Source organism: Monodelphis domestica, chromosome 6, assembly GCF_027887165.1.
Source record: "Monodelphis domestica isolate mMonDom1 chromosome 6, mMonDom1.pri, whole genome shotgun sequence".
NCBI classification, from domain to species: Eukaryota; Metazoa; Chordata; class Mammalia; order Didelphimorphia; family Didelphidae; genus Monodelphis; species Monodelphis domestica.
In genome coordinates, this window is record NC_077232.1 from 218,936,815 (window position 1) to 218,960,865 (window position 24,051).

A 24,051-nucleotide genomic window follows, 5' to 3' on the forward strand; every position below is an offset into this window, starting at 1 on the left:
GGATATCATGGGAAGTCATAAAAAAATGCTAAGGAAGGAGGCCTTGCAGTCCCAGATATCAAACTATATTATGAATCAATGGTAATCAAAACAATTTTGTACTGGCTAAGAGACAGAAAGAAGGTTCAGTGGAATAGACTTGGGGTAAGTGACCTCAGCAAGACAGTCTATGGTAGGCCCAAATATCCCAGCTTTTGGGACCAAAATATGCTATTTGATAAAAACTGCTGGGAAAATTGGAAGACAGTATAAGAGAGATTATGTTTGGACCAACATCTCACACCCTACACCAAGATAAACTCAGAATGTGTGAATAACTTGAATATACAGAAGGAAACTCTAAGAAAATTAGGATGAACTAACATAATAAAAATGACAATCCCACTAAAATTAATTTACTTATTTAGTGCTATACCTATCAAAGTACCAAGAATCTTTTTACTGAGTTAGGAAAAAAAAAAACTATAACAAAGTTCATTTGGAAGAACAAAGATCAAGAATATCAAGGGAATTAATGAAAAAAAAAAGTGAAGGAAGGTGACCTAGCAGTACCAGATCGTAATCTGTATTATAAAGCAGTGGTGCTCAAAGCAGTACAGTACTGGCTAAGAAACAAAAGGGAGTATCATTGGGACAGGCTTTTGGTAAGTGACCTCAGTAAGACAGTCTATAAACCCAAAGTTCCCAGCTTTGGGGACAAAAATCCACTATTTGACATAGAAAATTGGAAAATAGTATGGGAGAGATTAGGTTTAGATCAACATCTCACACTCTACACAAAGATAAATTCAGAATGAGTGAAAGACTTGAATATAAAGAATGAAACTAAAAGAAAATTAGGTGAACACAGAATAGTATACTTGTCAGATATTTGTGAAAGGAAAGGTTTCAAGACCAAGCAAGAATTAGAAAAATTTACAAAATGTAAAATTAATAATTTTGATTACATTAAATTAAAAAGTTTTGATATAAACAAAACCAATGCAACCAAAATTAGAAGGGAAGCAGCAAATTGGGAAAAATCTTTATAACAAAAAAATTTGACAAAAGTCTAAATACTCAAATATTTAAGGAGCTATATCTATTGTACAAAAAATCAAGCCATTCCCCAATTGTTAAATGGGAAGAGATATGAATAGGCAATTTTTAGATAACGAAATCAAAATTATCAATAAGCACAAGACAAAAGTTTTCTAAATCTCTTATAATTAGAGAAATACAAATCAAAACAGCTCTGAGGTACCACCTCACACCTAACAGATTGGCTAATATAACAGCAAAGGAAAGTAAATGTTGGAGGGGATAGAGACATTAATGCATTGCTGGTGGAGTTATGAATTGATCCAACCATTCTGGATGGCAGTTTTGAACTATGCCTAAAGGGCTTTAAAATACTGTTTGCCCTTTTATCCAGTCATACCTCTGCTAAGTTTATCCCCCAAAGAGATAATAAGGAAATATACTCATACAAAATTATTTATAGCCATGATCTTTGTGGTGGCAAGAAATTGGAAAATGAGGGAATGCCCTTCAATTGGGGAATGGCTGAACAAATTGTGGTATATGTTGGTGATGGAATACTATTTTGCTCAAAGGAATAATTAACTGGAGGAATTCCGTGTGAACCAGAATGTCCTCCAGGAATTGATGCAGAATTAAAGGATTAGAATCAGGAGAACATTATACACAGAGACTGATATACTGAGGTACAATTGAAGGTAATGGACTTCTCTATTAGCAGTAATGAAATGATCCAGGACAATTCAGTGGGATGTATGGGAAAGAACACTATCTACATTCAGAGGAAGACCTGTGGGAATAGAAACACAGAAAAAAAAAACAACTGCTTAATCACAAGGTTCAATGGGGATATGATTGGGGATATAGACTCTAAATGGTCACCCTAAGGTGATTATCAATAATATGGAAATAGGTCTTGATCAATGACACATGAAAAAACCCTGTGGAATTGTGGAATTGCAGGTTGGCTATGGGGGGAAGGGGAAGGTACTACAGGAGAGGGGGAAAGAACATTAATCATTGAATCATGGAAAAATATTCTAAATTAATTAATTAAATAAAATTAAAAATAAAATCGATGTCATAGTTTTAACATTTTAGCAGTGTGAGAGAATAGAGAAGAGAGAATTTGAGATTCAAAATTATTTTAAAAGTATTACAAACAGTTTTTACATATAATTGGGGTAAATCAAATTATTTTTTTAAATGATAAGTTTCTAAGATAATATTGTACACAGTAATATCCATGTAATGATGACCATCTGTGAATGTCTTTTGATAGAGAAATTAATTAATGATATTTCAAATGATTTTATGATGAAAAATTCTATCTACATTCAGAAAGACAACTGATTGAAGAATACTATTTTCACTTACTTTATTTTTCTTATTTTTTTTTCAGCAACATGATGAATATAGAAATGTTTTGCTTGATTTCACATGTATAATTGGTATATTACTTTCTTTCTCATTGGGTATATTCAGGACAGGAAGGAGGAAGAATATTTAGAATTTTTAAAATTGTAATTGAGTGTCAAGATAAATAAAAAAAGATGATTAAAATGTTTTCCCTGGGATCATTTACCTTGCTTAATTATATTGCATAAGTAGGGCTTTGTTTTTTTTTTTAATTCAAAAAGAGCTAGACTTCATTCAAGCTGCCATTCCTAGCCCTCAGACATTTCCAATAAGTATGTGCCTTTAATGAACCATATTTCCCTGGGAATAGAAGAGCAATATTTGGAAGCTCCATTAGTTCTTTCAGACAGTTAACATACCCTGTGGAAGCTTTAACATGTTAATGCAACTTCCAAAGTATAAAACTTAATCCTGACACCTACACTAAGTACAGGGGTTGTTTAAATCAGTATAGCATCCTTTTGTTATTTTAACTAAATTTTGTCCAAGAATGAGAAATATTAACATATACAAAAATAGTTTCACAAAAGTATCCTACCATCAAATATATACTTTATTTCTCAGTAGGAATAAGGGAGAGGTGGAACATAGTGATTTTTTTTATTGGGTACTGTCAGCTAAAATTTGAATCTCTGTAAGTTCTTGGGGCTTAATACATTTCCTAAGGAGATTTCTTTGATTCTGAGATTAGTCATGATAGACCCCTGCACACAAAACTTCACCAAGGAGAAAGACTAAATTCTTTTCTCCACTTTAGTTAATAGCAAAATAAAACAGAATACAAGCCAGTGTGCTGCAAATAGTAATATTAAGAGAAATATACCCAGGATCTTGGTTTTTCCAAAACCCTTCAAGAATTATAGAATCAGAAGTACATCTTCTGCTGGATTGTCTGATGATTCATTGTAGTATGCAGATCACCCTGAATTAATTTGTTCATAGAGTATTTTTAAAGTCATCTACTACAACTCCCTTCTTTTAATATTGAAAAACCAAGCACAATATCAGTTAATTAATTTGCTTAAAAATAACACAAATAGCAAATGTTGGAGTGGCGATTTCAACCCAGTTCTTTTGATTTCAATTCTACAACTCTTTCTGCTTCTTGGGAGCTATGACAATGGTTCAACATGAAAAGTTCAAATGTGTCTTTGACTTCTATTACTGACCCATCATTCTCATGCCTTTTTTTTATCAATATATATTTTCAGAACAGCATGAGAGGTAAAAGACTACAGGGTTTAGAGGAAACCTAGTAGATTATTTATGGCCACTTAAAGAATAAGAAAAGATGATTCTATGCAATGTATCCACATCTTTTAGTCCTTCCACTATCTTTCACAAGTTCATGACCAGATACTTCCCTTTATTTCCTAATGAGGCATTGCACTTAAGCCTATTCTCTTTTACCATGTTCTGTGATTTAAAATTACCTCCTGAATCCCCTCCCCCATCCTCTCAAAATATTATCTTCCATGCCAGCATGCGTCTCAGCAGAATTTGAGGAAAAAATAAGTTTGATTAAACTCATTTACACTAAGGTCTAAATCACTGATCATCACTATCCCCCTTAGCTCCCACACAGGCATTTACTTGTTAAGCCCAATCAATCTCTATTATTAATTAATAATTAAATCCTGTGGAGTTGCTGATGATAGGCTTTCCAGTTAATTCTGTTATTCAGACTTAAAATATCTTGTAATATTCATCCTGGTGGATTGTGGGGATAGAAACTTTTATGATTCCCTACAATTGTATACACAGGGAAGGAAAATAATCACAATAAAGAGTTATTCCCTTGGCATAAAACCTAACTGATATCATTTTCATTGTGTCATTGACCAACATTTGTTGGGAATGCTATCTGTTAAGGAAACAAATATGATTCCCATTTGGAGATCTCTCAATATTAGAGAATAGGTTTTTATTGAGTCCTCAGAACAGCTTCCTGCTCTACCACTGTACTGAATACATTTACACATAGTACAGCTTTTGCATTCCACCACACCTAGGCATTGCTTTTATCATTTTCCAACAGAAACAAGCAACAATTAGTTTACCTGGGCTAATGTAACAATAGTAGACATACTGATAAATAAATGCTATATAGCACAATCTCAATTATGAATATTATATTATTTTAGGATTAAAATTATCATTAGAGACTGATTATTATATAAGAATATAAGCTTATTGAGCACATCAGGTTTATTGGTTAGGTTGGCATCATAACTGATAAAGCTGATATAGATCTCTATGGCTCTCTTGCTACCAGAGGAGGACCTGTATCAGGTCACCCAATGAATAGATTTTTTTAGGAACTCATTATTCCATTCCTTACTTAATCATCCCAAGACATCTTCAACTGGTGATAGTTAATTAAGAGGTGGTCCATAAGGTCCTCAAATAAATTCGTTTGAAATTTATTGTAGTTCAGTGGTGTTAAATAGACAGCTACTGCTTCTCTCATTCACATTCTATTCAATTACTCCAGTCATTTTAGGATTATTTGATTACAGAGTTAGAGATAAATTGAATGTTAGAGGTTATCTAATAAAAAAATTCATCTAGGATAAGAAAAATGAAGCCCATAGAGATTAAACCATTTTCTCAAGGTCAGTGGGTCAGAGTTTTCCCAGAGTCAGGGTTTAAACCCAAGTCACATATACACTATGTGTTTAAGTTGCACAATGAATTATTTTATTTATGATTTGTGGTCTTGATTTTATTAAGCACTAATCTAGATTATTATATGCATTTGATTATATATCATATTTAATATTCTTTATGAATCTATTTTTCAATTTTAATTTACTTTTTGACAGTTTTTATAATTTAGAAGTATAGATCTCTTTCTAATAGAATCTATTGATCTATATTAATGTGGTTTCAAAAGCTATATATAACTAAATAAAATGCTCTAAACTATTATTGATTAGAGAAATGCAAATCAAACAACTCAGATATCACTGCACACCTATCAAATTGACTAAAATAATAAGAGGGCAAAGGAATACACTTTATGAGAAATACTTATATTAGGAATTGTGCTGGATTTGGGGATAAAGATGATGAACTCTGTTTTGAACGTGATAGATCTTCCCATGTTTTCTGCAATACACTGTGAAATCTACTCTGTTAGTAGATTATAGAGTTTAGTGGTCAGGGTAACATCTGTGTAGATATGATTATTGAATCCATTGGAGGTGATGAATTTACAAAGATAGAAAATTCAGAGAAAGGGAAGCCCCAGGACAGATTCTTGGGATATATCCATGGCTAGGTTATACATAATGATCTATCAGAAGACATCAAGTGTATAGAAAAGTAGGAAGAAAACCAAAAGAGAGAGTCATGAAAAATCAGAGAAATTAAACAATGTCCTAAATTTATATTCCCTAACTGATAATTTTCAAAGGGAAACTTTGAATAAGTTTACATAATGAATACTTCTCAACAATCCAGGCATGTCTCTAAACCAGTGTTGGGGAATCTTTTAGAGATTACATGCCAAATCTCAAGTCTCCTGTGAGCCCCTTGAATTATTCCAGTCAGAAAAGGGTGGAAGTACTTCCACTGGTCACTGGGCAGAGGGGAAATGCATGGGACTGTGTGGAGGAAATGGAGCAGCCCCCTCCAACACCCTGAAGCATGTTCCATGTATTCATCAGCACAGCAAACTAAAAAATGAGGACTAATTGATCTTAATTGACAGAGGGAGCTTACCCATCAGGAATTACTTCATCACTATCATCACAGGTATAGTCCAAAATTAAAATGATTAATAGTTTTAAGCTATACCACAGAATTTTCATATGTCTTATTTATTAAAAAATAAAACAGAATTGAGGAGTGAGAAAAAAGCAAAGACAATAATTAGTGACATTTTCCTCATTTTATAATGCTTTATAAAAAGAAAAATAGAGAAATGTAAGTCAATAGCTTGAGGAAATGATGAAGTTGATGCAATTTATTTTTAAAGGATTAAGTTAAAATAGGCATATTTGTATGGTACAAGGAGGAATATTAAGATTACTGTATGAGTAGAGGGATTGATCTTGGTGGTCATTCAGTTGAGACTTTTTCTTTTCTCTGTGCATCTCTTCCTCTTCACATAATAGTTAATTAATGGATGAGTTGTTGTATCATAATGGAGAGAGATATATCCTCCAAGTTAGTAAGACTTAGATTCAAAACCAAATTATGACAAGTTAGTTCTGTAACTATGAATTAATCACTTTCCCTTGCAGAACCTTAGCTAACTCAGACTAAAAGACATATCTGCACTAGTAGAAGAATTTCTATAACCTGGAAATCCCCATACCAGTGACATCAATGTTCAGTGCAAATTAAAACTAATACCCTTTTCTAAATCCTATGTAGTTTCACGCTTTAACAATATTATCAATATTTTAATACAATTGAATTATTTCTATAATTTGCTCTTTTGCCCACATTTTATTTGGAAATGATTTTTTTGTCCCCTCCCAGGCTAATACATATTGATCTGATTCACTTAACTGATTGTTTTTTATTATAGTCAAAAATGTATTATAATTATTTTTAATTCTGAATGGTAAACTTTTAACATCTTTGTACTTCATATGAACATCTTTTGTAATGCTTAATGTAAATTTGTATAAAAATTGAATGGTCAATTGTATACATTGCTCCATAGAGCAAATAGAGTTTGTGTTTCCCTTATGTTTTGTTCATCATATTATACTATTGGGAAATTAAAAAATCAGAGTGTTATTTTGTTAATATATTTTATGCAGTTCAGTTAAGTTGCCCTTTATGAAACAGTGCTACATTATTAGGTGATTAGGTGTCCATGTATACAATATTCCTTTGTTGATACATTTAATTTCCTATATTTATCTCTAAACACTTAATAATTAAAATTCATTTGGGAAATAGCTAAACAAATTATGTTTTATGAAATTAATGGAATATTGCTTTGCTGTAAGAAATTTTAAGGACATAGATTCAAAGAAACTTTAGAAGAATTATATGAACAGAGATATGTAGTAAAATGGGCACATCAAGGACTTTTTGTCCTATGAAAACTTTGTAAAATAAACAATTTTTAAAGCCTCTGGAGTGCTGATAAATGCAATGATAATTCATAATCCCAATGAATTTTGTGACTAATGGAGAATGATGGTACCTATATCCTGGAAGACAGATTATGACCTAAAATTAAATATTCAGTATGAGACATGTTTTAGACACAAATATTTGTTTTGCTGGTATTATTTATTTAAAAGATTTTATACATTTTATTTTTTAAGAGGGTAGTAGTATAAGAAAACAGATAATTCAGTCTTGAAATCTGATTGCATAATTGCAATTCTTACTTCTTTTGAGTTATCTGAAATATAATAAATTTTATTATGCTCTTTCATTTTAAACCAGTTTTTCTCACTGTCTTCTATATTTCTTATAGATAACATATTGTTGGGTAATACTTTTCCATCATGGTCCTTTTTCTTTATTAAAGAATTTCAAGCAATTTTCTATCAAGATAATAATTTTTCCAAGACGATATTACATATGTTTATATGTACAAAAACAGAATGCATAAGAAAGAAGCATATGTTATTACCACTACTAAAAAGTAATTTTGATTTTTTTTCTCTTTTTTTCTATTGCAAAGGCACTTTTACAATGTTCTGTTCTTATCCAAGTTTTATTTCCATTTCCCTTTAATAATAATGTTTTTGCTTTGCACTACCCTAGATATGAAAAATTATTTAAGATAATAATTATTCTATTACAATTAATTTTAAATCTTTAATTTTTATTTTTTTCCTTACTCCCTTCACCAGACTTAACTTTTATATTTTTGTTTAGTTAGTAATTAGCTAAAAGAATGCTGGAGTTGCTTTGTTTTTCTCCTATGGGTTTTTCAGAGAAATATTTGTTCAAGTCAAATTCTATCATTACTTTGATTGTCCCATTATATTATATTGAGATATTTTATATCAATAATATTTTTGTGTTTTTCTATCAAAAAGAAATGTTTGCCTTTTAAAAGTTTATGACTGAAATCACTTGATGTACTATTGTTTTTCTATCTTTGAACAGTTTATATTTAGTCAATAATTAGTTATTCATATTTTAATCTTCATTTTTAATTTAAGTTTTTATAATCTTCCTTTATTGTTTCTATGTATGCTAACACTTCCAAAATATGATAATTTCTGCAGTTGGAATTAATTTTTATGTTGAATGATATTTTTTTGGAGGGAAAAGAAAACATACTCTTGCCTGGTTAACAAATTTTGGAGTGAAACAAATCATATTGATTTATAATAAAGCATAAACCCACTTTGTCATGCTTCATTTTAGGCAGAAAATTCTATGTGACTTAAATAAATTTGTTATATTGTACATGATAATTTCTTTCCTTGCCTTTTATTTAATTATCTCATTAGATATTGACTCACCTAAGTCTCAGACTCATCTTTCTTGATGTCATTTGGATGCCATTGGTCAGTAATCAGTATCTTGATATAGCACTATTATTGATAATTTTATTTCATGAATTCCTGATATTTAGAGTTTGGCTTCTTTATAATTTATTTGCCCAATCTTTCAGTTCTATCACTTCTTTTAGGTTAAAGGTTTGATTCTACTTGAGTGAATTTTTTTTGTTTGTTTTGATAACTATACTGCTTTTTACCTTTTTGGCTTAGTTTATCACTGTATTCCTGAAATCTGGCCTTTTAGTGAATTAAGACATTTTTAAAAACTTATTTTAATATATTTATTATTCATTATGAGTTTTGTGATATCTCTAGCTTTAGTTAAAATGTCAATTCATTTTTCTCCTTTTACAACATAATATTTATTCACTGTGTTGAAATTTTTCTACCTGCTTGTTTATTAATTTCATTATTCCTTTTCCTGGAATATGAGTTTATTTTCTTTAAAGGTTTTAATTTGTATTTATAGAGGGAATTGTATTTGTTGTTTTAGGTGCATTCTCCGAAAATGGGCTTTCTTTTTAAATGTTTAAGTTTTTTTCCAGATTACATCTCAATATAATTTTTAATAATCATCTTTTGATATTTCAAGATTCTCCTAATATATCTTGTTCTATATTCTTCCTTAGAGTCCATGCAGAGTATTTTTCTCTAATAATATCCAGAGACAGAGGAGATATTTGAGGAGAGAAATTGCATAACCAACTAAATCCTTTATCATTTGTAGAGACTGCATAGTATCTTAACATAGTACTTTGCATGGAAAAGGTATTCCATAAAGAGTAAATCTCAATTTCCTTTTACTTTTTTTTCATTCTACTATAATTAGGAAGAGCTCCCCTAACACATTTGTTCTCCAGTGTTTGGCAAGAATTCCTTTTTTTCCTAAAGGTCACCTGGAATAGTATCATTGTGATTGCAATCTAATAAAAAGTAAAAAGGAGTCAATTCTTGTTCTTTAAAGTGATTCTTTTAACAATAGTTATAGCTACTATAACATTTTAATGTTTGCAAAATGCTTAACAAATATTTTCTTAATTTATTCTCATCGCCACCCAGGTAGGTAGATCCTACCATTATCCCTATTTTACGTTTGAGGAAATTGGGACAAAAAGTAGTTAAGTAGCTTGCTTTGAGTCACAGAGCTAGTAAATGTCTCATACTATATTTGAAATCAGGTCTTCCTGACTCCAAATCCATTTTCCTAGTCCCCATACCACCTGGCTGCCTAATCTTCTTCAATGTCTAAAAGAAAAGTATTAACAAGAAAAAAATATACAAAAATAAACTTCTACCCCAGGAAGAACATAGCAAGAGAATTTTTTTTACCAGAATTCATTTTGTAGACTTTGAAGTAAAGCAAGACAACACTGTCTTTCTCATTATGATAGTCAGATAATTCACATATTCAAGTTGACATAGAATGCATTCAACATTTTAGAAAGCATTTCTCATAATTTATTAATATCCTAAGTCTGTGTTGATGTGGAAGTCTTATAAAGGAAAATAATATTGTATGTTGTGAAATAATAAAATTAAATGAAATGTTTTTGGCTGTTTCCCTCCTTCTGTCATTTGTTCTGTGTTTGCCTCATAATCATCACTTATCTGCATTTCAAAGAAGTCTGAACAGTGAAGCTTTGTTCTGTACTTTATTACTAAAAGAACTAGAACATAAAGACCAAAGAGAAGAAAGGCTTTGTAGAGACATTTTCTCAGCAAAATTGAGTAAAAACATTTTTTATATATTGTAAGACTTCTACATTCAGATTTTCAATCTTGATTTCATTCAGACATTCAGTTGGTGATAGCTCTATTGAAATCCTACACACCTTTATATCTTTATCCTTTCCCATACCTGACAGGATATTTTCCCATTTTCTACTAAAGCCATATTACATGAAATCATATTGAATCAAAAAATGGGCAAAATACCTACCATATATGACAACTAAACAGAAATGAAATGTAAAGCTTTTCTCCCTAATCAGTTATTGAAATATCAATTTAATAAGCATGCACTAATCTCTAGCTTCATATATAGAGAAAAATTGTTGCCAATAGGGGACATATAAAATGTAGGTGAGGCCCAACTTGTATAATTTTGCAAACATCAGAAGAGAAATTTAAAGCTCTGCATTTGAGTATATTTATATAACAGTTGGAGAAAGCAAATGGAAGAAAAGAGAGAAATGGAGAAGGGAGAGATTTTCTTAAGATTTGGAAATATTTTTTCTTAGAAGGAATGTTTCATAAGTACCAAGGTGAGTTTATCTGCCCTGACTTTTGAACTGTCTTCGAAAAGCACCATCTCTAAGGCTGCCAAAATGTTTACCAAATTCTTGACCTCTTGACTCACATTTGAAGTGGTAAAGAAGACAATTACAAAGCTGATTTCTGTGACACAGATTTCTGCCTTTTAGGAGTATAGCCAAAAATTTTATTTTTTAATAGGTATTGCAGTTCAACCATTAAGTGGAAACAGAAATTTTAGTCTGGAGTGTAGCCAATGAATGAGAATATTACAAGTAAGTCTTATAATTTAAGAGCCTGATATAATGGAGCCCCATTTCAAGTTGGTTTTTAAAAATATGAATTCTCTCAGGCATGTATTTTATAAATCACTACATTATGAACACTAATATTCTGCCAGAATGAAGGCTGCATCTTTTCATAACATACAGAATTATGATTAAATTAATTTAATTATCATTACTTTCATAATCAGAAAATATAATTTCATGTAGACAAAATTGTTATCAAAGGTATGACACTATGCTTCAAAGTAAACTGTGATGTTATGCTGTTAAGAAATGCATGTGTCATTCTGACCATCTTTTGTATATATGTATATGTATATATATATATATTTATCTTCTTGAATTTGATCTTTATCTTGCCTCATATTTTATAGAATGATTGAGATTATATTTTTCTCTTCATGTTCTTCATATGCTCCCAATTTCAGAAGATATTTTTTCTCCTCTAAAAATAACTCTATTTATGTTCCCCACCCTATCTTAAATTAAAGTTTATAGGATTCACAATTGTTGATTTTCCATATGTCTTTAGCACCCTTTCTTTATGAGTCTTCCTTTTTATTTCCCAATTATAAAAACATACTTTAAAAATTAACTTACTACCCTTCCCAGATACCAATTTTATAGAAAATTATATTGATTAAGCTATTACTGAGAGTCACAAGACTTAGATTCTAGTCCTGTTACAGATGCTTATTTGTTATATTAGTAAATGAGTCCCTTATCTCTCTGAGATTGAGTTTCCTTGTCTGAAAATTGGGATAGTACCACAAAGCAGTACCTGCTCCATAGGAAGATGTGACAGGATCATCTTATGAACTTAAAAGATTATATAAACTTTAGTAGATTTTAGTAACTTTGTGACTCAACTTTCTTCATTCATGTATTCCTCATCTACACTACTGCTTTCTATTCCCTTACTTTCTCCTTAGCCTTTCAATTTATTTTCACTCTAATCAATCCACTGAAACTGAATTTTCATTGTTCACTAATATATATCTTCTTATTATTCCCTTTCTCCTCAGTTTTCATACTCTTTGAATTTTCTTCTGCAGTTGGCATTACAAATTATATATTTCATTGAAAAACTCTTTTTTTTGACCTAACACTATGTTTCCTCCTCCCTCTCTGACTACTTGATGTAAGCTTTTTTCCCCCCAAAGCATATGGAGAATATGAAGATAGAGACAAGAAGAATGATGAAAGTTTATTATTTCAGTCTCTTACTCTAAGGAAATTCTACTAACTTTTTTTCCTTGTTCCATTTGTAAGAGATTCTAGCCTCCTTTTTCTATAGGAAGATAAAACCCCACAGCTTCCTAATTTCTGGAGTCCATTCAAAACTAGTCTAGTTTCTGAGCAAAATGGTTTTCCAAGTATTTTGCTATCCTCCATCAGGCCAAAGTGGGAGACCATGGATAGCAATGACATGCATAGCAATATTTGATATCCTTTTGCAATGGATATTTTACTAGTATTTTGCATTCTATCCAATAAATTTTATATTCAGCCTAAGGTAATTTGGCTGCATCTATGTTCTTTGAACTCTTGAATCTGACCAGCTTGCCACTCATTTTTCCCATCTATCTTACATTCTATATTCTGTATTGTTTTCTATCTCTATTATTTCTCTTTCAATGTTCTTATATGTCCTGGCCATTTCAACTTTATCAATGCTGATGACTCATGAAGCTCTAATTTTACTTGGGATTATATACAATTCATCCAACTCCCTGTCTTGGAAAACTGATTTCCATCTGACTGTTCAAATGTTATCACAATCAAATCCCTCTGGATCTTCAAGCTATCTTCCATTCCAAGTTATCACATTTATGTTGATGTTACAACCATAATAATATTGTAGGCTTAAAAATTTAGATCAATTTTGAAATCTTCTCTCATATTTATACCTAATCACTAGAATCTCTTCTTGTTTTTTCTTTGGAATATACTTCAAATTCATCTCTTAATTTCCATTCCTACTTCTTTTCCATTTTACTCAGTAATAATGCTGTCACCTTGAAATCTCTAAAGAAGGGTTTTAAAGATCATCTTTTTCCTCTTCCCAGGAACCCATAATAGATCCATGAAGAGTAAAATCTTGAGCTTTGAGAGCCTGTATAACAACATCAATGTCAAATTCAAATACCCTTGCATGATTTTCAAATCTCTTCTCAAATTCAACAGATGTATTTACTCAATTATTTCCAAATACTAACCATTCCTTCTAGTCAGTTACTGACATATAGTTCTAAGTAAATTTTAGATATTCAGTATTCAGAGATTATTGATTTCTAGCTATATTCAGATTTCCTGAGAATTTTCCAACTCTACTTCAAAAAGTAAAGATATATGAATTTATTAGTTTTGAAGCTTTATCCAATAAGACAGTAGATGTTGCAATTGAAATATCCATGGAGACTTTCAGGAGTGGAGTCAAGATGATGGAGTTAATTATAATAGCTCTGTGTCATCATGAACATTCTCTCTAACCAAGATTAAATTATCATCACAAAACAAATAAAGGAATGAAAGAACCAACAAGGAGATAGAGTGAAACAACTATCAAGAAAAGAAAAACTCAAAAGGTAGGAAACGAACAACTGGGGCACTGGGATGAGCAGAGAGCAGAGCCAGCAAGGGGATGTTGGAAGGAGGGAAGATCAAGCCCAAAACAAATCACACACCCTCACCCCACATCAGTCCCCAGCCCTCCTCCCCCACAGCACCAGAGTAGGGGATCAGAGCACTCACCTGGAAAGTGAGTGAGTGAGGAATGTCTCTGTCTGGTGGGGGCACACCAGGTTCCTTGGGATCTAAAGACTGCTAGGAAATGACCTCTCAGGGAAGTTTCATAGGAGTACCCTGCACACTACAGAGTGGAAGCAGGAAAGCGAGTGCTCAGATGGCAGGGACACTGCAAACTATGAACAGTGAGGAGTTGTGAGAGTCTGTAAAAATGCCTAAGGCCAAAGAGTTGCCCCTCCCTGTAGTGAGGGGGGAGGGGATGCCAGGCTCCCTGGAAACTGACTGGGATCACCAGAGATCCACCACTCAGAGTGGTTTTACAGGAGACTCCTGCACACCGGTGAGAAGAGGTCACAGAGCACCAGGGTGGGCACATTGAGCATGGGGGGGGGGCAGGCCCGCGAAGAAACCACAGAGGTTGTGAAGAACTAGTCTGAGGCAACCTAAATCCACAGAAAACCCGCCTATATCACCCAGACCTCAGATCAAAAGGGAAAGGGGAAAAAAATCACTGAAGGGATGGTTCACATGGCTCAAAATCAAGCCTCCAAGAAAAAAGGGAAAAAAGTGACCATTGAAAACTTTTATGGTGAGAGTACCCAAGGAAAAGAAGAGAAAGGATGAAATTCAAACAAAATCAAAACATGCCCCCCAAAATGGAAATTATCCACCAGCTCTGGAAGAACTCAATTGGAGCTAATCCAAAAGATGGAAACCTTTTGGAAAGAAAAATGGGAAAAACCCAGAAAGAGGTCAGCAGATAGATACACAAGACCTTACAATTGGAGAAAGAGCTGGAAGACTCTACAAGAAAGGCAGAACAAATTGAAAAACAAATCCAGTCCCTAAAGACCAGAAATTAGCAACTGGAACACAGTGAGCTTGCAAAACAGCAAGATTTAATAAAGCAAAGCCAAAAAAAAGTAATGAATTAGAAGAAAACCTAAAATATCTCACTGACAAGGTGACAGACCAGGAAAACAGAGGAAGAAGAGACAACTTGAGAATTACTGGTCTGACCAAAAAACCAGAGATAAATAAAAACCTTGATGCTATACTACAGGAGATTATAGAAGAAAATTGCCCACATGTTCTGGAGCAAAGGGAAAAATAGAATTAGCAAGGGTTCATAGAACACCCTCTATACTAAATTCCCAAAAGACAACCCCCAGGAATGTGATCACCACATTCAAGAGCTTCCAAGCTAAGGAGAAAATCATACAAGAAGCCAAGAAGCAGAGCTTCTGAAATAGAGGGGACCCCATAATGATCACACATTACTTAGTTGCTTACACTATAAGAGACCTCAAAGCATGGAACACAATATTTAGAAAGGCAAGAGATCTGGGTCTCCAACCAAGAATCAACTACCCAGCAAAACTGACTATATACTTCCAGGGGAAAGTATGGGCATTCAACTAAATAGAAGATTTCCAAGTATTTGCTAAGAAAAGACCAGAATTTAGTGGAAATTTTGACATCCAATCACAGAAAGCAAGAGGAACTAGAAAAGGTAAATATGAAAGAAAAGGAAAAGGAGAAAAATCTTATCTTTTTTCTTTAAGTCAAACTCTCTTCTATAAGGATTACATTTATATCAAATTATATTTATTAATATGTGGGGTAAATGTATTATGTAACTCAAAAATTGTATGCATCATAAGAGTATTTAGAAGAATCATGCATAGGGAAAGATTGGGCATCAAGAAGATTTGGTGAAAGGGGGGAAAGAAAGAAAAAGGGAAGGGGGAATCAATAATACAAGATTTACTTCAAGAAATAGAGGGGGGGAGAATAATACTAAATAGAATAATCTTTCCCACACAAACATACACAAGGGAAGGGGAGGGGAAGAATTTTCATATGAGAAGAATAGGAAGAGAGCATGGAGTGGTATTACTTAAACCTTACTCTCAGTGTAATCAACTCTGAGAGGGAAGAACATCTAGATCCTTTGGGATCCTGAATTCTATCTTATCCAACAGGGTAAGAGGAAGTGGGGAGGGAGTATAAAAAGGGAGAGAAGGAGAGGGGGAAGGGAGGGAACAGAGGTCAAAAAGGGAAGCATATCAAGGGAGGGAACTAGAGGGACTGACCTAAAGTATATTACTGGTATAAAAGGCTAAAGTAAAGAAGAAAGGTCAGAATTAGGGGTGGATATCAAAATGCCAGGGAATCCACAAGTGACAATCATAACTTTGAAAGTGAATGGGATGTACTCACCCATAAAACGTAGACAAATAGCACATTGGATTAGAACCCAAAACCCTACCATTTGTTGTCTTCAAGAAACATATATGAGGTGGGTTGATACTCACAAGGTTAGAATTAAAGGATGCAGTAAGACCTTTTGGGCCCCAACTGATAGAAAGAAAGCAGGAGTTGCAATCATGATATCTGACGAAGCCAAAGCAAAATAGACCCGATCAAAAGGGATAGGGAAGGTAAATATATTCTGTTAAAAGGGAGTATAGACAATGAGGATATATCATAATCAACATGTATGCACCAAATGATATAGCATCCAAATTTCTAATAGAGAAACTAGGATAATTGAAGGAGGAAATAGAAGTAAAACCATATTAGTGGGAGACTTGAACCAACCACTATCAAATTTAGATAAATCAAACCAAAAAAATAAATAAGAAGAGGTAAGAGATGTGAATGAAATCTTCGAAAAATTGGAGCTAATACACATATGGAGAAAAATAAATAGGGATAAAAAGGAATATACATGCTTTTCAGGGCCACATGGCACATTCTCAAAGATAGATCATACCCTAGGTCACAGAAACATGGCACTCAAATGCAGAAAAGAAGAAATAATAAATGCAACCTTTTCAGATCATAAGACAATAAAAATATTGATCAGTAAGTGTACATGGAGAACCAAATCAAAAATTAATTGGAAATTATATAATATGATACTCCAAAATGAGTTAGTTAGAGAAGAAATGATAGAGACAATTAATAATTTCATTGAGGAAAATGACAATAGTGAGACATTCTTTCAAACCTTATTGGTTGCAGCCAAGGCAGTACTTAGAGGAAAATTCATATCCCTGAGTGCATATATTAACAAATTAGGGAGGACAGAGATCAAGGAATTGGAAATGTAAATAAAAAACCTCAAAAGTGAACAAATTAAAAACCCCCAGAAGAAAACCAAACTAGAGATCCTAATAATTAAGGGAGAAATTAACAAAATCAAAAATGATAGAACTATTAAACTAACAAACAAGACTAGAAGCTGGTACTTTGAAAAAACAGACAAAATAGACAAAGTATTGGTCAATCTAATTTTAAAAAAGGAAAGAAGAAAGGCAAATTAACAGCATCAAAGATGAAAAGGGGGACCTCACTCCAATGAAGAGGAAATTAAGGAAATCATTAAAAACTACTTTGTCCAACTATGTGGCAATAAATATACCAACCTAGGTGATATGGATGAATATTTACAAAAAATAAATTGCCTAGACTAACAGAAGAAGAAATAGAATTCTTAAGTAATCCCATATCAGAAATACAACAGGCTATCAAAGAACCCCCTAAGAAAAAATCCCCAAGACCTGATGGATTCACAAGTGAATTCTATCAAATTCTATCAAACAAACATACAAATAAACATTTCAAAGAACAGCTAATCCCAATACTATACAAACTATTTGACATAATAAGCAAAGAGGGAATTCTACCAAATTCCTTTTATGACACAAACATGGTACTAATTCCAAAGCCAGGCAGGCCAAAAACAGAGAAAGAAAATTATAGACCAATCTCCCTAATGAATATAGATGCAAAAATCTTAAATAGCATACTAGCAAAAAGACTCCAGCAAGTGATCAGAAGAGTCAAGTAGGATTTATACCAGGGATACAGGGCTGGTTCAATATTAGGAAAACCATCCACATAATCAACCATATCAACAAGCAAACCAACAAAAATCACATGATTATTTCAATAGACACAGAAAAAGCCTTTGATATAATACAACACCCATTCCTATTAAAAACCCTAGAAAGTATAGGAATAGAAGAGTCTTTCCTAAAAATAATAACCAGTATATAACTAAAACCATCAGCTAATATTATCTGCAATGGGGATAAACTAGATGGATTCCCAATAAGATCAGGAGTGAAACAAGGATGCCCATTATCACCTCTACTATTTGACATTGTACTAGAAACACTAGCAGTAGCAATTAGAGAAGAAAAAGAAATTGAAGGCATCAAAATAGGCAAGGAGGAGACCAAATTATCGCTCTTTGCAGTTGACATGATGGTCTACTTAAAGAATCCTAGAGATTCAACCAAAATGCTAATTGAAATCAACAACTTTAGCAAAGTTGTAGGATACAAAATAAACCCGCATAAGTCATCAGCATTTCTATATATTTCCAACACAGTTCAGCAGCAAGAACTAGAAAGAGAAATCCCATTCAAAATCACCTTAGACAAAATAAAATACTTAGGAATCTATCTCCTGAGACAAACACAGGAACTTTATGAACACAACTACAAAACACTCTCCACACAACTAAAACTAGACTTGAACAATTGGAAAACATTAACTGCTCATGTGTAGGATGAGCCAATATAATAAAAATGACCATTCTACCCAAACTTATCTATCTATTTAGTGCCATACCCATTGAGCTTCTAAATTTTTTTTTACTGATTTAGAAGAAAAAAAAATAACAAAGTTCATTTGGAAGAACAATGGATCAAGGATATCCAGGGAAATAATGAAAAACAATACAAAGGAAGGGTGCCTTGCACTCCCAGATCTCAGACTATATTATAAAGCAGTGGTCATCGAAACAATTTGGTATTGGCTAAGAAACAGAAAGGAAGATAAGTGTAATAGACTCGGGGTAAGTGACTTCAGCAAGATAGTATGTGACAAACCCAATGATCCCAGCTTTTGGAACAAAAATCCACTATTTCATAAAAACTGCTGGGAAAATTGGAAGACAGTTTGGGAAAAACTAGGTTTAGATCAACACCTCACACCCTACACCAAGATAAATTCAAAATGGGTGAATGACTTGAACATAAAGAAGGAAACTATAAGTAAATTTGGTGAGGGTGTCAGTGGCAACATGGTGGTGGCTGCAACAGCTGTGGAGGCCATCGGGGGTGTGTCCAGCACAGCCGGAGCATCCCCTCATCCCCGCCCCATGAGCCCGGCACGATGGGGGTGCGGGATGGAAGGAAATAAGATGCTGTGATGATGGATCATGATGTCCCAACAATCAAACCTAGAAGAATCCAGAACCAAAATGTTATCCACCTCTTAGAGCATCGGCGCATCAGTTCAGGCAAGGATGGTACCCACTGGCACCAGGTTCAAGTATTCCACCAGAATGTCTTCCCCAACTTTATTGTGGTTAATGTGGAAAAACCACCTTGCTTCCTGCAAAAATTTTCACCTGATGGGCGCTATTTTATTGCCTTTTCTTCAGATCAGACATCACTGGAGATTTATGAGTACCAGGGCTGCCAGGCAGCAGAAGACTTACTGCAGGGTTATGAGGGTGAAATTTTGGCCAATGGCAATGACCAACGGTCAGTCAACATTCGAGGCCAACTCTTTGAACGCTTCTTTGTCTTGCTGCATATTACCAATGTTGCTTCAAATGGTGAACACCTAAATCGTGAATGTAGCCTCTTCACAGATGACAGCCATTGTGTCATTGTGGGTTCTACTGCCTACCTCCCTGAAGAGCCTCACCCTCCTTTTTATGAAGTATATCGCAACAGTGAGTCAGTGACACCAAATCCCCGCTCCCCTTTGGAGGACTATTCCCTTCATATCATTGATCTTCACACTGGCAGGTTATGTGACACCCGAACATTTAAATGTGATAAAGTGATCTTGTCCCACAATCAAGGGCTATACTTATATAAGAACATACTAGCTATTCTTTCAGTACAGCAGCAGATCATTCATGTCTTCCAGGACACTCCTGAGGGCACCTTTATTGATGTGTGCACCATTGGTCGATTCTGCTATGAGGATGACCTGCTCACTCTGTCAGCTGTCTACCCTGAGGTACAGTTAGACAGTGAAACAGGCATGGCTAACCCTTACAAGGAGCCTTTCATTAATTCCCTAAAGCACCGACTGTTGTAAAGCACTGAGCAGAGCCGGATGGTAGTGCCATGGCCAAGAGGCGCTTCTTCCAATATTTTGACCAGCTACGACAGTTGCACATGTGGAAGATGTAGCTTCTAGATGAAAATCACCTGTTTATCAAGTACACTAGTGAGGATGTAGTGACACTACGGGTCAGAGACCCATCACAGCCTTCCTTCTTTGTTGTGTACAATATGGTGACGACAGAGGTGATAGCAGTCTTTGAGAACACCTCAGATGAGTTGCTGGAGCTCTTTGAGAATTTCTGTGACCTCTTCCACAATGCCACTCTGCACAGTGAGGCTGTCCAGTTTCCCTGTTCAGCTTCTAGCAACAATTTTGCAAGGCAGATTCAACACCGGTTTAAAGACACTATTGTAAATACAAAATATGGAGGCCACACAGAAGCAGTACGGTGGCTGCTTGGTCAGCTCCCCATCAGTGCCCAGTCATACAGTGGCAGTCCCTACCTTGATCTGTCTCTCTTCAGCTATGACGATAAGTGGGTGTCTGTCATGGAGTGGCCCAAGACTTGTGGAGATCACCCAATCAAGTTCTATGTCCGGGATTATGGTCTGCTCAAGTTTGAGATCCAGGCAGGCCTTCTGGGCCACCCCATCAACCACACAGTTAGACGCCTGGTCGCCTTTACCTTCTACCCTTTTGAGCCCTTTGCCATCTCAGTGCAAAGAACTAATGCTGAGTATGTTGTCAACTTCCACATGCAACACAGTTGCATATAGGATGTTGCCTAAAGGCTGGGGACTCACCAAAGCCAAGCTGTCTTGCCTTCTAAGACTTACACCCCCTTCCTATCTCTGCAGATTAGAAAGCAGAATATTTTAGGTGCCAGCATCATTCCTTTGGAACCAAGGTCTGTATTGGTAAACCTTAGCTGGCCTATATACTCACTCAAACATGAGCCAGAAGAGAGGAGTTGGACCCAGGATAACTTACTTTTTTTTTTTGAAAAACAAAACAAAACAAAACAAAACATGATCTTAACTATTCTATAATTTGAATGTCTTTTACAGTTTCCATAAGGGATTGCCCAAAATTAAGTCCTATAATTATTTTTAGTGGAGGGAGGTCTGTGTGTACATATTTTTTCAAGGAGTAGATGAGAGTTTTCCACTATTTTTCCCTCTTTCTTCTTTTCTTGACAGTGGTATGCAGCCTGAAGCAGAGCAATTAGTTGCCATTGTGGCCAGACCTAATAACTGATTAAGTCCTTGCTCCTTCCTTTTCATTTAGCGAAAAACCAAGGCTGTCTTTTTAAGTAAAAATAAAAGACATATTTTCTTACTTATATATTAAAAAAAAGAAAATTCGGTGAAACCAGAATAGTAAACATGTCAGAACTTTGGGAAGGGAAAGGTTTTAAAACCAAGCAAGACTTAGAAAGAGTCACAAAATGCAAAATAAATAATCTGGAATACATCAAATTAAAAAAAGTTTTTGTACAAACAAAACCAATGTAACCAAAATCAGAAGGGAAGCAACAAATTGGGAAACAATCCTCATATGAACCTCAGACAAAGGTTTAATTACTCAAATTTACAAAGAGCTATATCAATTGTACAAAAAATCAAGCCATTCTCCAATTGAAAAATGGGTAAGGGACATGAATAGGCAGTTTTCAGATAAAGAAATCAAAACTATTAATAGGCACATGAGAAAGTGTCCTAAATCTCTCATAATCAGAGAGATACAAATCAAAACAACTCTGAGGTATCACCTCACACCTAGCAGATTGGCTAACATAACAGCAAAGGAAAGTAATGAATGTTGGAGGGGATGTGGCAAAGTAGGGACACTACTTCATTGCTGGTGGGGTTGTTAATTGATCCAACCATTCTGGAGGGTAATTTGGAACTATGCCCAAAGGGCGATAAAAGACTGTCTGCCCTTTGATCCAGCCATAGCACTGCTGGGTTTGTACCCCAAAGAGATAATAAGGTAAAGACATGTACAATAATATTCATAGCTGCGCTCTTTGTGATGGCCAAAAATTGGAAAATGAGGGGAGTCCCTTCAAATGGAGAATGGCTGAACAAATTGTGGTATATGTTGGTGATGGAATACTATTGTGCTAAAAGGAATAATAAAGTGGAGGAATTCCATGGAGACTAGAACAACCTCCAGGAAGTGATGCAGAGTGAGAGGAGCAGAACCAGGAAAACATTGTACACAGAGTCTGACACACTGTGGTACAATCGAACGTAATGGACTTCTCCATTAGTGGCAATGTAATGTCCCTGAACAATGTTCAGGGATCTAGGAGATAAAAAAAAAAAACACTATCCACAAGCAGAGGACAAACTGTGGGAGTAAAAACAATAAGGAAAAGCAACTGCTTGACTACAGGGGTTGAGGGGATATGACTGATAAGAGACTCTAAATGAATACTCTAATGCAAATACCAACAACATGGAAATGGGTTCAAATCCAGATTACATATGATACCCAGTGGAATCGCGCATTGGCTATGGGATAGGTGGGGGAGTAGAGGGGAGAAAATGATCTTTGTATCCAATGAATAATGCTCAGAAATGGCCAAATAAAATAATGTCAATTAAAAAAAAAGAAAAGATAAAATGGGCCAATTGAAAAAGGAGAACCAAAAACTGACAGAGGAAAAACAGGCCTTTAAAATCAGAATTGGCAAACTAGAATTTAATGATTTCATGAGAAATTAAGAAAGAATAAACAGAATAGAGGAAAACATGAGACTCTCATTGTAACTGGCTCAGAGAGGGAAAATCAAGTATACTCAGTGGGGTTTAGAATTGTATCTTAATATGCAGAGAAGTAGAAGGGGAATAAGACAAGGGAAGAGGGAGGTAATTGAAGGGAAGGGTAAGTGGTAGAGGTAACCAAAAGCAAAATATTGGTGAGGATAAAGAGAGTGAAAGGAAATAGAGCACAATCAAAAGGGGATAATATGATGGAGGGCAATACACAGTTAGTAATCATAATGCTGAATATGAATGGGATGAACTCAACCATAAAAAGTTGATAGCAAAGTGGATTAAAAACAGAGTCCTACTATGTGCTTTTTACAAGAATACATTTGAAACTGGGTGAGAGACACAGACTAAAGGTAAAAGGCTGTGGCACTATTTATTATGCATCATCTTAAAAAAGCATGAGTGGCAATCATGATACTAGAAATAGCTGAAGTAGAAATTGATCTGATTAAAAGAGATAAGGAAAGCAATTACATTTTGCTAATGGGTACTATCAAAATGAACTAATATCATTACTATATGTTTAAAATCATTAGCAAATATCATCTGCAATGGGGACAAGTTAGAAGCCTTCCCAATAAGATTGGGAGGGAAGCAAGGATGCACATTATCAACTCTACTATTTAATGTTTTACTAGAAATGCTAGAGATAGCAATGAGAGAAGAAAAATAAATTGAAGGGATTAAATTAGACAATGAGGAAACTAAACTATCACTCTTTCCAGATGATATAACAGTATACCTAAAGAATCCTAGAAAGTCAAGTAAAAGGCTAATGGAGATAATAAAAAACTTTAGTAAATTTTCAGTGTACAAAATAAACCAACATAAACCATCAGCATTTTATATATTTCCATCAAAACTCAGTAGCAGGAGTTAGAAAGAGAAATTCATTTTAAAATCACTCTAGACAATATAAAATATTTAGTAATCTATCTGTCAAGA

The 24,051-nt window shown here is 34.1% G+C and overlaps 1 protein-coding gene and 1 pseudogene across 2 annotated transcripts in view; one reads left to right on the top strand and one right to left on the bottom strand.

Annotated features, from left to right (window-relative positions):
- Nucleotides 1-24,051, bottom strand: part of GLRA3 (glycine receptor alpha 3) — a 303,344-nt gene that overhangs the window by 272,191 nt on the left and 7,102 nt on the right. The window lies entirely within an intron of this gene.
- LOC100018396 (DET1 homolog) lies at nucleotides 19,426-21,302 on the top strand (annotated as a pseudogene).